The sequence below is a fragment of the Schistocerca piceifrons genome, chromosome X (genome assembly GCF_021461385.2).
Source record: "Schistocerca piceifrons isolate TAMUIC-IGC-003096 chromosome X, iqSchPice1.1, whole genome shotgun sequence".
NCBI classification, from domain to species: Eukaryota; Metazoa; Arthropoda; class Insecta; order Orthoptera; family Acrididae; genus Schistocerca; species Schistocerca piceifrons.
In genome coordinates this window covers 123,278,649-123,295,946 of record NC_060149.1, presented here as the reverse complement: position 1 = coordinate 123,295,946, position 17,298 = coordinate 123,278,649, and positions in this window count along the sequence as shown.

Genomic DNA, 17,298 nt, shown 5'->3' with positions numbered 1-17,298 from the left:
GTCAGTTGAGCGCTCTAAAAAACGTGGGATGGGTTCATAGCTTTAACTAACTCAACACTATTTTGTAAATCTGGAAGAAAAAACGCCCTTGCTTCCCTTTCTTCATTTTTCTATAATTGCCAAATCTCCATCAGTAGTTGGATGTATGTCGGTCATGGATGGTTTGTGTGTAAAAAATATCGTTGGTAGCCAAAGTAAGGACAGTTAAATGTGGAAGTTCAGCCATAATTTATTGCTAATAAAACTTATATAATTCGTTTCTGATAGCTATTCCTCTTTGTTAAAGTATATTTAACTTGATCCATACACCTGAAGATCCTTCTTGGTGACAGAATCTACGAGACACAGTGAACGATGAACAGTATGCTGTGTCTGCGCAACTGTATATGCTTGCACAGGACACTTTTACACACATAATAAGTGTTAGATGTTTGCCCATAACAAGGATATCGATAAACTCTAGGACAGATTTCCAGCGTATCACATAAGCACACAACAGTAATAAAAGGAACACCCAGTGTAGTAGCAAAGAAGTGCTTCGGAAGTAATCTCTTCACAGCTAGGTCCGCCATTAATTAGCGTAGTTGATGGTTACGGCGTTGTTTCGTGTGAGGTCAGAGGTCACGGATGTTGCGCAACATGGCTACGCGACAAGTTCACAGTGAGAAGCCGCCTTGCGAGAAACCACACATGACGTAACGCTGTAACGAGCAGATTAGCTCTCACGGACTCCCTAATCGATATTCGATGAGGCACTGGATTATAACTCATCCGTATAATGAAAAGACTGGCGCCAACTCGGCCCCAAATCGAAGGAGTGCGCGCGCATACGTAAAACGGCTTATACGCATGGTCGCAGCGGTTATCCACGGCTACGGTTTGCGTGCCATATGGAGCCTTCCCACGTTTAGCCACCGTCCTAGTGCTTACATTAGATTACCAGCCACGCCATTGGTACACAACTGGACACAAAATTTTACCTCGCATGGCGTTTTCATTCATCGTCAGCATATAAACTAACTAACCTGCTTCTTTGCAGAATGAAGACAAGGTTGGAACCACATTTTCATCCAAAGGGCACGCATGAAAACTCAGATGATCACAAACACCGGTGCTACATTATTAATCTAATTTCATAAATATCTGTGGTATTTACCTCTAATTATAACTCTTCACAGTACGAATTATTTCGAGATATTAATCATCAGTGGCTGTCACACTCTGATGTAGTAATCATCACGAGACAGTTCTTATAAAAATGTAAATTTTGATATGTTCATTCTCCTTTGAAATGAATCGTACTGCGAGAAGTTTACGGGTATTTTTAAAATGTGACCACGCCTATTCACGCTGTTTTAATTTTATTTCTAGATCATGCCCTCGTAGACATATTATAGAATCAGGTATATCTTCGAAGAAGGCTCAATTACTTGTGCTGAAACCTAGGTAAAGGTTGGTTTAATTACCGAAACCGAGGCTAATAGTTTCTTACATATTACAACATTATTAAATATGCAATTTTAGGCAACTATGATGCAAAAAAGCGCTGCGGACTATAGCACTGTCAGTAAGATTATATTATCGCTTCAAAAAGAAAAAAAAAAGAAATGTTTTCTAAAACTACTGTGTTTGTTGTGTCAAATATGTATTACAAATGCATACAAAGTTACGTCACGGAACCAGCAGGACATAAGTCACCCTTATTCCTGTCTCCTGCTTGTTGCTTTGAACAGTGATTCACTTCGTATCTGATGCACACGATGAAGTCATTCCAAAGATTGATCAGCTGTTGGGTATTACAGGTACGTTCTTTGACTGCAGGGTCAACTGTTGGGTTCCACAGAGCTGTGCTAAACCCGTTACTTAGAAAACTAGCAGTTCACTGTCATCAGTCAGTGAGTACGCAAACCATAGATGGGTGTGACTCAATGTACCCTCTTAGGAAGCACTTAACAATGGATGAAGTTCCAGTGTCATATATCCGATTCGTAAACTTCGTGTAAATGAGTTACAGTTTCTAATCTACATCTACATACACACTCCGCAAGCCACCGTACGGTGTGTGGCGGAGGGTACCCTGTGCCACTACTAGTCATTTCCTTTCCTATTCCACTCTCAAATATAGTGAGAGAAAACGACTTTCTAAATGCTTCCGTACGATCTTAATAGCTCTTATCTTATCTTTGTGGTTCTTAGGCGAAATGTACGTTGGCTGCAGCAGAGTCGTTCTGCAGTCAGCTTCAAATGTCGGACGTCTACATTTTAACAATAGTGTTACGCAAAAAGAACGTCGCTTTTCCTCCAGGGACTCCCGATTGAGACCCCAAAGCGCCTACGTAGTACTTGCATGTTATTCGAACGTACTGGTAACAGATCTAGCAGATCCCAAACATTAGAATAGTACTGAAGAATGGGTCGAAAGAGTGTCTTACATGCAGTGTCCTTTACAGATGAACCACACTTTCCTAAAATTCTCCCAATAAACCGAAGTCGACGATTCGCCTTCCTTACTACCGACCTTACATGCTCGTCCCATTGCATGTCACTTACGCCAAGGTATTCAATCTATGTGACTGTTCCAAGCAGCACAGTACAAATGCTGTATTCGAACATTACGGGTCTGTTTTTACTACTCATCTGCATGAACTTATATTTTTCTACATTTGCATTCATCACATCAGGTAGAAATTTTGTCTAAGTAATGTTGTTTCCTCCTACAGTCACTTGACGACAGTTTCCAGTATACCACAGCATCATCAGGAAACAGCCGCAGATTGCTGTTCACCCTGATCATTTAGTTATATAGAAAATAACAGCGGTCCTGTCACACCTCTCGGGGGCACCCTTTTTTCAGATTAACACTAGCCTTCGAGGATAAGGCTGTGTGTACTGTTACTTATGAAGTCTTGGAGTCACTCAAATATCTTGGAACCTACTCAGTATGCTCGTACCTTCTTTAATAGTCTGCAGTGGGGTACTGTGTCAAATGCTTTTCGGAACACTAGGGATATGGAATCTGCCTGTTACCCTTCATCGATAAGTCGCAAGATATTATGTGAGAAAAGCACAAGCTGAGTTTAGCACGAGGGATACTTTCTAAAACCATGCAGATTCGTGGGCATTACCTTTCCCGTCTCAAGGAAATTTATTGTATCTGATCTGAGAATATGATCAAGAATTTGTTCCAGTCGTTTGGAACTCTGCGAGAGATTTTTCCTCTACGCCAAGGTTGCCCCTTATTATATCCTCCATACGGGAGAGTCGAATTAAATTCAAAAGGAAGATTGTTGCCAGTGTTTTAATCAACTTCCTGTAAGATTATTAAAAGAAATTGAAGTGGGTTGAAGTTGAACGGATCACCGACACAAAGGTTTTTAGAGACTGAACAGAGTTCGTAGATAACAGAACGCAGCATGGCATTCTCAATGGAGAGAAGACTTCCGAAGTAAGAGTGATTTCAGGTGTGCCGCAGGGGAGTGTCATAGGACCGTTGCTATTCACAGTATACATAAATGACCTTCTGGATGACATCGGAAGTTCACTGAGGCTTTTTGCAGATGATGCTGCGGTGTATCGAGAGGCTGTAACAATGGAAAATTGTACTGAAATGCAGGAGGATCTGCAGCGAATTGACGCATGGTGCAGGGAATGGCAATTGAATCTCAATGTAGACAAGTGTAATGTGCTGCGAATACATAGAAAGATAGATCCCTTATCATTTTGCTACAAAATAGCAGGTCAGCAACTGGAAGCAGTTAATTCCATAAATTATCTGGGAGTACGCATTAGGAGTGATTTAAAATGGAATGATCATATAAAGTTGATCGTCGGTAAAGCAGATGCCAGACTGACATTCATTGGAAGAATCCTAAGGAAATGCAATCTGAAAACAAAGGAAGTGTGTTACAGTACGCTAATTCGCCAACTGCTTGAATACTGCTCAGCAGTGTGGGATCCGTACCAGATAGGGTTGATAGAAGAGATAGAGAAGATCCAACGGAGAGCAGAGCGCTTCGTTACAGGATCATTTAGTAATCGCGAAAGCGTTACGGAGATGATAGATAAATTCCAGTGGAAGACTCTGCAGGAGAGACGCTCAGTAGCTCGGTACGGGCTTTTGTTGAAGTTTCGAGAAGATACCTTCACCGAAGAGTCAAGCAGTATATTGCTCCCTCCTACGTATATCTCGCGAAGAGTCCATGAGGATAAAATCAGAGAGATTAGAGCCCACACAGAAGCATACCGACAATCCTTCTTTCCACGAACAATACGAGACTGGAATAGAAGGGAGAACCGATAGAGGTACTCAGGGTACCCTCCGCCACACATCGTCAGGTGGCTTGCGGAGTATGGATGTGGATGTGGAACAGCAGCTTTATGACACTTAGCACCTCGAAATTAAAAAAAAGAAACAAAGAAGGAGAAGCCCTTGTAAACTGTTACTTGTGTTCTGCCTCAATGTATGACCAGGGGTATCATGCCGCCCCATGGACAAATGTCGCATTCTGACACAGTTGTCTTGTCCCTCATATGCAACAGGTTTAATTCCACTCGATATTTTGTGTGGGGCAACTTTAAGCGTCGAGAGCAATAAAAGTACGACAGAAATGTTATAAGATCTTTTCGACGAATTCCGATTACGCAAGAAGACACCGGTAACACAGCATAACTCTCAGTTGAAATACGCTGCCCTTTCAGAGGTTTCCAATTCACTATAGATTTATTGTTGCAATAATGCACACGGAGCACATGAAATGAAGCATTTACAGATCAACAGCAGAAGCGGTTCTGAGGTACCACGTATCGACTCATGCTGCAACACCCATAGTAGTACATCGTGGGCCGGCCGGCGTCGCCGAGCGGTTCTAGGCGCTACAGTCTGGAACCGCACAACCGCTACGGTCGCATTTTCGAATGCTGCCTCGGGCATGGATGTGTGTGATGTCCTTAGGTTAGTTAGGTTTTAGTATTTCTAAGTTCTAGGGGACTAATGACCTCTGAAGTCAAGTCCCATAGTGCTCAGACCCATCTGAACCATCACGACATGGCGTAGCTTCCACTGGCGGCAACGCAGACGCTGACTCTGGCATCCAGTCGATCGTACAGATGGCGAATACTGTCCTGAGATACGTTATTCCACGCCTGCCCTACCTGTTCACGTATTTCATTAAGAGTTGTTGGCTTGTGAATCACACGAGCAATTTCTCGTCCCATCATATCCCACACGGGCCAGACTGGAGACACGTCCGGAGGTCATGCTGGCCAGGGAAGTTGGTACTCGTCTTGAAAAACAGAGCACGTTGATTTTTACAGGCAGCGAGTGGGCAATCTTTATCCTATTAGAACAACACACCATCTTCCTGTTGCAAGAACGGCAAAAGAACGGGTCTAACAACATTCTTCACGTACCGAGCGCTGGTTAGCGTGCCCTCCAGAAACACCAAAGGTGAACGAGAGTTGTAACGCATCGCATGCCAGGCTATAAGCCTGGGTGGGTTCAGCGTGTCTTGGACGAAAGCACTCTACGAGTAGTACGCGATAGCGACCATCACTTGCGTCTGTAGAATCTACTTTCATAGCTGATGACTACGGCATGAATTCCATGTTCCAAGTGATCCTCTGGCGCCACCAGTCGAGCCGTGTACGTCGATGCTGTGGCGTGAGTGGAAGACGGGCTAGAAGTGTGCGTGTCTGTAGTCGCACTGATAATAATCTGTTCGCAACAGTTCGTGTTGACACATGCGGGCTAATAAGCCTTCTTACCTGTACTGTGGTAGCTGTATGATCTGCTGTGCTGCCCTTACAATAAGGCGATTCTTGCGGGTGTCCGTGCTGCATGCACGTCCAGAACATCGTCTACAGGCGTGGATATGTTCACGTGATCATTCATGGCTGCATCATTGCACAACTGACGCAGCTCGTCCAATTTGTGTGGTAATTCTCCGAAAGGAGCATCGCGCCACTCGGAAAGCCACAATTGGACCCCTTTCAAACCTCTCCAGATGGCTGTAGGAAGCACTAGAGCATCTCTGTGTTTGCTTGCGTTAGACGTTTTGCACAAACCTGAGCCTTCTGGCTGTGAGCGTTCCCTATTAAAAGATAAACACAGACGGTGCTCTGGTGGCTGCACCACTACGGTATCTGTTGGCGGACGGCAATGAAATGATTATCAGTACATCTACTACCCCCCCAGATGGCATATGCTGTCATCGGATCAAAATTGACGTCGTCTTTCCCTGATCACCAATTTTTTTCATGTAGTATATTTGTGTGTGTCCCACGAGAAACCGCTGTTGTAGGTGGGCTACGAAGGAACATAGTAAACAACCCGAGGAAGAAACCAAAGTGATATCAGGCTTGTGAAATCACAATAACACAAGATAAATATCATTTACGATGACGAAAAATTAAAAAAAAATCGTTTTTTGTAGATGGAGGATGCTGTAGGTTAAATGGGTAGATCGGATAACTAATGAGGATGTACCGAATCGAACTGTGGTGCAAGTTAAATAAAAGAAGGGATTGGCTCATAGGACACATCCTAAGGGTTACAGGGATCGTTATTTTGGTAATGGACCGTAGTGAGGGTAAATGCTTCAAATGGCTCTGAGCACTATGGGACTTAACTTCTGAGGTCATCAGTCCCCTATAACTTAGAACTACTTAAACCTAACTAACCTAAGGACATCACACACATCCATGCCCGAAGCAGGATTCGAACCTGCGACCGTAGCGGTCGCGCGGTTCCAGACTGTAGCGCCTAGAACCGCTCGGCCACTCCGGCCGGCCGTAGTGAGGGTAAAGAGGATACAGGGATGGTAACAACTGCAGAGAGAAACCAAGTCTTGAATAGAGTGAACAGGTTTAAAAGGGTGTTGGTTGCAGTATTTACTCTGAGGTGAAGAGAATTGCACAAGACAGACTAGACTGAAGAGCTGCATCGAACCAGTAACGAAACGAAAACCGCAGCCACAATAACAACCATATTCACAAGAGAACCGTTGATTCAACTGTGGTGGATTTTCACCCATAGAAGTGATTATCCTTGTCTTGTGCAAAAAAGTACGGTTTTTCAAAGTCTTGGTTTCTGTTCAAAATATTATGTACTCAGTACAAGCTCCGAGTTCGTAATATCAGTTTATAATCACCTTGCAGATCCGGAGCAACAGGCTAATCGATGGCTACAAGAATGGCAAAGTTTTAGAGACGTGTTGTGTTGTCTGGCACCACGCTGTTTCTGTAAGTGAGGGAGCAGAGGGTGCAACGCGGCTGCGTGTGGCTGCACAGTTCGCCTGTCGTAAAGAAGCCGTTACCTGTTGCAGCGACTCGTGCCTAATGATTTCACGACACGCAACCACGGCGCGGAATTTCCTGCCAGCCGACGAATAGTGTGCAGCGCAGCGACGCGTGTCTGGGCGTGGCGCTCACTGGGAAAACCGACCCACGCACACACACGACTCCAAATTCTCCAGCTATTCGGCCACCATTTTCAACCCGATGTAAACTGTCAGTCATATATTTCGTTGTTTTTTCGAACAATAAATTTGATGTTCTCGTGGTGTGATTGACGATGACAACATCCACTAGATGGTCAAACGCCTTTACACGCATCACTGAATGCGCTCTCAGAATTGTTAGCCTACACACCCAAGTGCATGCAAGTGGAGAAACAGTGTGTAAACACTAGACTGGTGTTTCCTAAGAGAATAATCCCATGAAGAGAATTACGTGGATCCAAACCGAACACGAATGAAGAGACATGTATGAGGGGTGTCCAGAAGGTACACTAAGGTGACAAAGGTCGTAGGATAGCATATGCGCATATACACTACTGGCCATTAAAATTGCTACACCACGAAGATGACGTGCTACAGACTCAAAATTTAACCGACAGGAAGAACATGCTATGATATGCAAATGATTAACTTTTCAGAGCATTCACACAAGGTTGGCGCCGATGGCGACACCTACAACGTGCTGACATAAGGAAAGTTTCCAACCGCTTTCTCATACACAAACAGCAGTTGACAGGCGTTTCCTGGTGAAACGTTGTTGTGATGCCTCGTGTAAGGAGGAGAAATGCATACCATCACGTTTCCGACTTTGATAAAGCTCGGATTGTTGCCTATCATGATTGCGGTTTATCGTATCGCGACATTGCTGCTCGCGTTGGTCGAGATCCAATGACTGTAAGCAGAATATGGAATCGGTTGGTTCAAGAGGATAATACGGAACGCCGTGCTGGATCCCAACGGCCTCGTGTCACTAGCAGTCGAGATGACAGGCATCTTATCCGCATGGCTGTAACGGATCGTGCAGCCACGTCTCGATCCCTTAGTCAGCAGATGGGGACGTTTGCAAGAAGACAACCATCTACACGAATAGTTAGACGACGTTTGCCGCAGCATGGACTATGAACTCGGAGAGCATCTCTGCGGTTACCCGTGACGCTGCATCACAGACAGGAGCGCCTACGATGGTGTAGTCAACGACGAACCTGGGTGCACGAATGGAAAAACGTCATTTTTTTCGGATGAATCCAGGTTCTATTTACAGCATCATGATGGTCGCATCCTTGTTTGGCGACATCGCGTTGAACGCACATTGGAAGCGTGTATTCGTAATCGCCATACTGGCGTATCACCCGGCGTGATGGTATGGGGTGCCATTGCTTACACGTCTCGGTCACCTCTTGTTCGCATTGACGGCATTTTGAACAGCGGACGTTACATTTCAGATGTGTTACGACCCGTGGCTCTATCCTTCATTCGAACCCTGCGAAACCCTACATTTCAGCAGGATAATGCACGACCACATGTTGCAGGTCCTGTACGGGCCTTTCTGGATACAGAAAATGTTCGTCTGTTGCCCTGGCCAGCACATTCTCCAGATCTCTTACCAATTGAAACCGTCTGGTCAATGATGGCCGAGCAACTGGCTCGTCACAATACGCCAGTCACTACTCTTGATGAACTGTGGTATCGTGTTGAAGCTGCATGGGCAGCTGTACCTGTACACGCCATTCAAGTTCTGTTTGACTCAATGCCCAGGCGTATTCAGGCCGTTATTACGGCCAGAGGTGGTTGTTCTGGGTACTGATTTCTCAGGATCTATGCACCCAAATTGCGTGAAAACGTAATCACCTGTCAGTTCTAGTATAATATGTTTGTCCAATGAATACCCGTTTCTCATCTGCACTTCTTCTTGGTGTAGCAATTTTAATGGCCAGTAGTGTACAAATGGAGGAGTACCGCGTGCATAGGCCATGAAAGGGAAATTCATTGGCGGAGCTGCCCTTGGACTCTGGTGATTCGTGTGGAAAGATATCCGACGTGATTATGGCCGCACGACGGGAATTGACAGACTTAGCAAACAGAATGGTAGTTGGAACTACACTCCTGGAAATTGAAATAAGAACACCGTGAATTCATTGTCCCAGGAAGGGGAAACTTTATTGACACATTCCTGGGGTCAGATACATCACATGATCACACTGACAGAACCACAGGCACATAGACACAGGCAACAGAGCATGCACAATGTCGGCACTAGTACAGTGTATATCCACCTTTCGCAGCAATGCAGGCTGCTATTCTCCCATGGAGACGATCGTAGAGATGCTGGATGTAGTCCTGTGGAACGGCTTGCCATGCCATTTCCACCTGGCGCCTCAGTTGGACCAGCGTTCATGCTGGACGTGCAGACCGCGTGAGACTACGCTTCTTCCAGTCCCAAACATGCTCAATGGGGGACAGATCCGGAGATCTTGCTGGCCAGGGTAGTTGACTTACACCTTCTAGAGCACGTTGGGTGGCACGGGATACATGCGGACGTGCATTGTCCTGTTGGAACAGCAAGTTCCCTTGCCGGTCTAGGAATGGTAGAACGATGGGTTCGATGACGGTTTGGATGTACCGTGCACTATTCAGTGTCCCCTCGACGATCACCAGTGGTGTACGGCCAGTGTAGGAGATCGCTCCCCACACCATGATGCCGGGTGTTGGCCCTGTGTGCCTCGGTCGTATGCAGTCCTGATTGTGGCGCTCACCTGCACGGCGCCAAACACGCATACGACCATCATTGGCACCAAGGCAGAAGCGACTCTCATCGCTGAAGAGGACACGTCTCCATTCGTCCCTCCATTCACGCCTGTCGCGACACCACTGGAGGCGGGCTGCACGATGTTGGGGCGTGAGCGGAAGACGGCCTAACGGTGTGCGGGACCGTAGCCCAGCTTCATGGAGACGGTTGCGAATGGTCCTCGCCGATACCCCAGGAGCAACAGGAGCAACAGTGTCCCTAATTTGCTGGGAAGTGGCGGTGCGGTCCCCTACGGCACTGCGTAGGATCCTACGGTCTTGGCGTGCATCCGTGCGTCGCTGCGGTCCGGTCCCAGGTCGACGGGCACGTGCACCTTCCGCCGACCACTGGCGACAACTTCGATGTACTGTGGAGACCTCACGCCCCACGTGTTGAGCAATTCGGCGGTACGTCCACCCGGCCTCCCGCATGCCCACTATACGCCCTCGCTCAAAGTCCGTCAACTGCACATACGGTTCACGTCCACGCTGTCGCGGCATGCTACCAGTGTTAAAGACTGCGATGGAGCTCCATATGCCACGGCAAAGTGGCTCACACTGACGGCGGCGGTGCACAAATGCTGCGCAGGTAGCGCCATTTGACGGCCAACACCGCGGTTCCTGGTGTGTCCGCTGTGCCGTGCGTGTGATCATTGCTTGTACAGACCTCTCGCAGTGTCCGGAGCAAGTATGGTGGGTCTGACACACCGGTGTCAATGTGTTCTTTTTTCCATTTCCAGGAGTGTAGAAGCATGGGACATTCCACGTCGGAAAGCGTTATGGAACTCAATATTTCGACATCCACAAGGTCAGGAGTCTGCTGAGGATACCATATTTCAGGCATTACCTCTCACCTAGGACAACGCAGTGGCCGACGACTTTCACTTAACGTCCGAGAGCTGCGGAGTTTGCGTAGAGTTGTCAGTGTTAACAGACATGCAACACCATGTAAAATAACAGCAAAAGTCAATGTGGGACGTGCGACGAAAGTATCCGCTAGAACAGTGGGGTGAAAAAGTCTGATATTTGTGCTCAGGCCTCTGGTGCTTACTTTTGTACAAAGAATTCAATTGTTTCAAACTTTTTCTTTTAACACCCGTTATACACACATCAAAAAAGTTTTGCATCACCTCGGTTTCGAGAGTCCCGGATCCTATACAGAAAATTGGAATAGAGATCGACATAAACATCATTGCCGTTCTTTTTATTGCTCATGAAAACCACACATTGTATGTTGTACCACCATACAGCGAGACCTTCAGAAGTGGTGGTCCAGACTGATGTAGATACCGGTACCTATGATACACAGTAGCACGTCCTCTTACATTGATGCACGCCTGTATTCGTCGTGGCATACTATCCACAAGTTCATCAAGGCACTGTTGGTCCAGATTGTCCCACTCCTCAACGGTGATTCGGCGTAGATCCCTCAGAGTGGTTGGTAAGTCATGTCGTCCACAAACAGCCCTTTTCAATCTATCCCAGGCATGTTCGATAGGGTTCATGTATGGAGAACATGTTGGCCACTCTAGTCGAGCGATGTCGTTATCTTGAAGGAAGTCATTCACAAGGTGTGCACGATGGGGGTGCGAATTTTCGTCCATGAAGACGAATGCCTCGCCAATATGCTGCCGATATGGTTGCACTATCTGGGGATGGCATTCACGTATCGTACAGCTGTTACGGTGCCTTCCATGACCACCAGTGGTGTACGTTGGCCCCACAAAATGCCACCCCAGAACAGTAGGGAACCTGCTGCACTTGCTGGACAGTGTGTCTAAGGCGTTCAGCCTGACTGGGTTGTCTCCAAACACGTCTCCGACGATTGTCTGGTTGAAGACATATACGGCCGGCCGAAGTGGCCGTGCGGTTCTAGGCGCTGCAGTCTGGAACCGCGAGGCCGCTACGGTCGCAGGTTCGAATCCTGCCTCGGGCATGGATGTGTGTGATGTCCTTAGGTTAGTTAGGTTTAACTAGTTCTAAGTTCTAGGGGACTAATGACCTTAGAAGTTGAGTCCCATAGTGCTCAGAGCCATTTGAACCATTTGAAGACATATACGACACTCATCGGTGAAGAGAACGTGATGCCATTCGGCATGTTGTTGGGACCATCTTTACCGCGCTGCATGGTGTCGTGTTTGCAAAGATGGTCTTCGCCATGAGCGCCGGGAGTGAAGTAGCGTATTATGCAGCCTATTGCGCACAGTTTGAGTCGTAACACGACGTCCTGTGGCTGCACGAAAGGCATTATTCAACTTTATGGCGGTGCTGTCAGCGCTCCTCTGAGCCATAATCTGCAGGTATCGGTCATCCTCTGCAATAGTAGCCCTTGGGCGGCCTGAGCGAGGCATGTCATCTACCGTTCCTGTCTCTCTGTATCTCCTCCATGCCCGAACAACATCGCTTTGGTTCACTCCGAGACGCCGGGACACTTCCCTTGTTGAGAGCCCTTCCTCGCACAAAGTAACACTGCGGCCGCGATTGAACCGCTGTATTGACCGTCTAGGCCTGGTTGAACTACAGACAACACGACCCGTGTACCTCCATCCTGGTGGAATGACAAACCGTTAGGCTGCCGGACCCCCTCCGTCTAATAGGCGCTGCTCATGCATGGTTGTTTACATCTTTGGGTGGCTTTAGTGACATCTCTGAACATTCAAAGGAAGTGTCTGTGAGACAATATCCACAGTCAACATCTATGTTCAGGAGTTGTAGGAACCGGGGTGATGAAAAACTTTTTTTGATGTGTTTAATCAGACACACAAAGTAAAAGAAAATCAGCAAGTTTAAAGTAATTTCGTACCGTTCTGTAAAATATTACTCCACCGAGAGTGCAATTTCACTGTGTTTGCTGTTCTTTGGCTCGGAATGAGTTAGTTGCTGTTCATAGGCGGCTGGAAATCGCCCTGACTACTATGAAGTGACTGCAAGTTGCTGCGGATGGCTGTGTTGTGAAGGCTACCGAGAATCATGCACCAGGTATTCGAAAGATAGCCCAAGCATATTGTCTCCTCTACAGGAAGTATGAGATCTATCGCTGGTCGTTCATTTGATTTCGAGTGACATATAAGTGGTAGGTCTAGGGGCCGTGTACAGGCAAGAAATGGAACACAGACTACTCTGGATGTCACACCCATTTTCCTAAACAACACGTTCGAGGTGCAGTCTTCCACTGAAACTGAAACTGGAATTGAGCCAGTGAGACTCACTTCCCCTCGTGGCAAACGTGCTGTGCCTCTTGACAAAGGAGGTAAACGCTCTCCATCAATCATCGGCGGTTCACACGCGTGGCGAATAATGATATCCCTTAAGAAAATGTCAGCAAGGGATGGGAAGGAACGCTAGGTGTACTCAGTGTGTGTACCTGGGGGCCTCATTCAACATGTTAAGAGGCTATTCCGGGAGTCACTGATGGAGAAGGGCGCAACCAATTGCAGAGTGCGACTCACATTGGGACCAACGATATCTGTTATATTGACTCCTAGATAGAACTTGGATGTTTCCAGTGACCGTCAGAGAAGGTTGAGACTACGAGCTTCGCTATGGGTTTTCAAAGAAGTTCACAATCTGTAGTATTGTACCAAGAACAGATCATAGCCCCTTGGTTTTCAGCGGGGAGGAATGCTTGAACCAGATACTGTGAAGGATCTCTGACAAGTTGGGCTCCGGCTTCCTAGACTTGCGACGTTGTATTGAGAACTATAGGATCACTCTGAATGGGTGAGGTGGGAACTGGACACCACATGCTACTATGTAGGTAGCTGACCGTATGTGAGACGCACAGAAGGTTTTTTTTTAGATTAAGCAACTCTGCATCCAGTCGATATAACGATAGCTGTAAGAGGCCAGGGAAGTTGCCTTCCACAGGCGGTTGTAGTACAATCATAGTGATTAACTACCGAAACATTCGCAAGAAAATGTCGGTTCGAAGCGCCCCTAAAAACCACTGAATCTCAAATAATGTTAGGTACAGGCAGCGTATAAAACCCGAAATCAACAGGAGGTAAGCCAAGCTTATTCATGACCCCTGCTTCCTACTTTGAAGAGTGATTCACTTGATACCGCCTTTCCGATAAACATGATAAAGCCACTCCAAAGATTAATCAGCTGTTGCGTATAACAGATACCTTCGTTGACAGCAGAGCAACTGTTGAACTCCACAGAGCTGCCGTAAACCCGCAACTTGTAGAACCAACAGTTCATTGTTATCCTTCAAAGAGGCCCCCAACCATAGACGGTGAAACTGGTGTGGCTCAATGTACACACTTACAAAGCACATACAGTGGATGAATTCCCAGTGTTATGTATCCGATTCGCTGACCGCTGTATAAATGGCTTACAATTCCTTATATTTTTCAGGGTAATTAATGTGTACATCGAAAGGATAGGCTGGTGAGAAACAGATGTGGTGTATTCGTCGCAGTAGACAAGAAATTCAAACCCACCACATTAGAAATTTGAAATGCATTTGAGGTTGTTTGAAGAAGACACACTATCAGGTATGAGCACAAAATTATGCCTGGATCCTTCTATGGACCAACAGATTTTTCCACGGATGTGAGTTTAGAGAAAACCTTAGTTCACTGGTAACCATTCATACTGAAATTATTGGAGGTGACTATAGTCATCCAGTAAGCAACTAGGATAACTACAGTTTTGTTAGAGGTGAGTGTGACAAGACATCCTGCGACATGTTGATAAATGCCCCCTCTGAAAATTATCTAGAAGTAATAGTTCGGGATCCCCGTCATGATAAAAATATATTTGATCTAATGACAACAAATAGACCCGACTTCTTCGAAGATATCCATGAATAAAGCAATCAGTCACCATGATGCTGTTGTACGAACAAAGATTACCAAAATACAAACGTAAATTAAATGAAGTAGAAAGATTTATACTTTGAGAAAACTATACAAAGAGGCAGTAATGTCTTATGTTAGTAACGAACTCGAAACATTCAGCAATAGAGACGAGCATATAGAGGAACTGTGAGTTATTTTTAGATGAATAGTTGTCCATGCACTTGATAGATATGTAGTTAGTAGAACAGTTCATAATGGCAGAGACACTCCATAGTATACAGTCACAGTAAAAGAAAGCTTCTAAAGAGACAGGAAAATAGTGCACTATAGGTGTAAACAATGCATAGGGCTATGGACAGAGAGATGTTGAATGAAACACGTTTGGCTGTCAGGAAGGAAGTGAGTAGTTTAGTTTAGTTCAGTGAGTCCTTCAACGACTACCGTAATGGAATATTATCGGAAGATTTCTCACAAAGCCCAAAGAAGTTAACGTCATATGTAAAGGTTGTTGGTTGAACCAACGTTCGCGTCCAGACACCCACGAAGAAGACAGGAATTGAAACTGAGGGTAGCAAAGCAAAAGGAGAAATGCTTGACTCCGTTTTCAAATGTTCCTTTACAAAGGAAAATTTTCTTTCCTACTATGCGCAGGTGGAACACAATTTATAATTCACTCGCTCTGGCGGTGGCGCAGAGACCGAACAGGAGGTTGCTGAGGTCGATGACGGCCGAGTTGGCGAAGTGGACAAGTCCTGATCTCAACAAAACCGTTAAGCATGTATATACAGTCCATGGAGCAATTCGAGTCCAAAACGTAATACAGGCAAAGTCAAAACACTTTTGATCAGTGGCACATACTTAAGGCTTCAGTGACTAGCAGGAGACTGACTGACAAATGAGGGCCATATTTACAGACAGTCTCACGTCAGTAGACGGCTCCAAGTGACATTCGACTGCGGCAGTGCACCGGAATATGTAGTCAGATTACTTCTGTACTGTTCCCCATATCGATACCCGGTCTGGGTGGGAATCCGAATCACTGTTCGATACTAAAGAAAACCCAGGAGTATTGCCCAAGCTTAATTCTCGCAGCTCTGCAAAGATGAGTGACATAAATATTAGTGTCAATGGTGTTGAGAAACAGCTCAAATCATTAGAACGGAACATAGCTACAGAGCCCACTGTTATCGTTAAGGCGTAATGCCAAGCGCCGGCACACCAGTCGGCAATGATAGAGCAGAGAGGACTGCGAGAAGAGATCAGCCAATAGCATGCTGACCAACCACCCCCGACTGATCGCGCCCCGGTCGAACAGCAGCCTAAAGACTAGAGACTTGATAGAATCGTCAAAGCTCATTACTTCGCTTGAACCCTCTATGTATGAGACTTTGGAATTGTTATACTGAAGAAACTTGATTATGTCGTGGGTGGCCCTTTGCTTGCGACACATCTGTTTAACACGAAGTTAAGCATTGTATTTGCTCATTTTGTAATAAAACTCATTTATACGAATTGTTTGAATGTTGTATAGCGATCCGATAAAGCAGATTACCTAGACCCCATATTTGACGACTAGGCAGTATTTATCCCTACCAGACTCTATACAGAATTTGAGGCTGAGGTAGCCTCTGTTTTAGCCTTCATATACCGTACGTCTATCGAACAAAAAACTGTGCTCCGCAGTTGTAAAAAGCACATAACACTCCTATCTACAAGAATTATTGCAGAAGTGATCCACAAAACTACCGACCAATATCCTTGAAACCCATTAGCTGTAAAATGATAGAACGTATTCTGAGGTCAAACGTAATGAGTTATTTCGAACAGAATGACCTCCTTCGCGAGCAGTTCTAGGCGCTTCAGTCCGGAACCATGCGGCTGCTAAGGTTGCAGGTCCGAATCCTGCCTTGGACATGGATGTGTGTGATGTCCTTAGATTAGTTAGGTTTAAGTAGTTCTAAGTCAGGGGGACTGATGACCTCAGATGTTAAGTCCCATAGTGCTTAGAGCCTTCTGAACCATTTTTGACCTCCTTCAAGCCAACAAGCATGGATTCCTAAAACATCGATCATGTGAAACCCAACTCACGCTCTTATCACGTTACATAGTGATAGTCATGGATCAAGGCAGTTAAGTAGACTGCAGTGTTTCTAGGCATCGAAAATGAATTTGATTCAGTGCCACAAATACGCTTATTATCGAATGTACGAGATTTGTGACTGGATTGAAGACTTCTTGGTCGGTAGGACACACTAAGCTATCTCAGATGAATAGTCATCGACAGTTATAGAAGTAACTTCAGGTGTTCCCAACGGAAGTATCTTGGGACCCTTGTCGTTCATGGTGCTCTGAAGGGTGTAAGAAATTAATTGACAAGTATCACTGAACATACTCAACAAACCAGTCTGCAGACA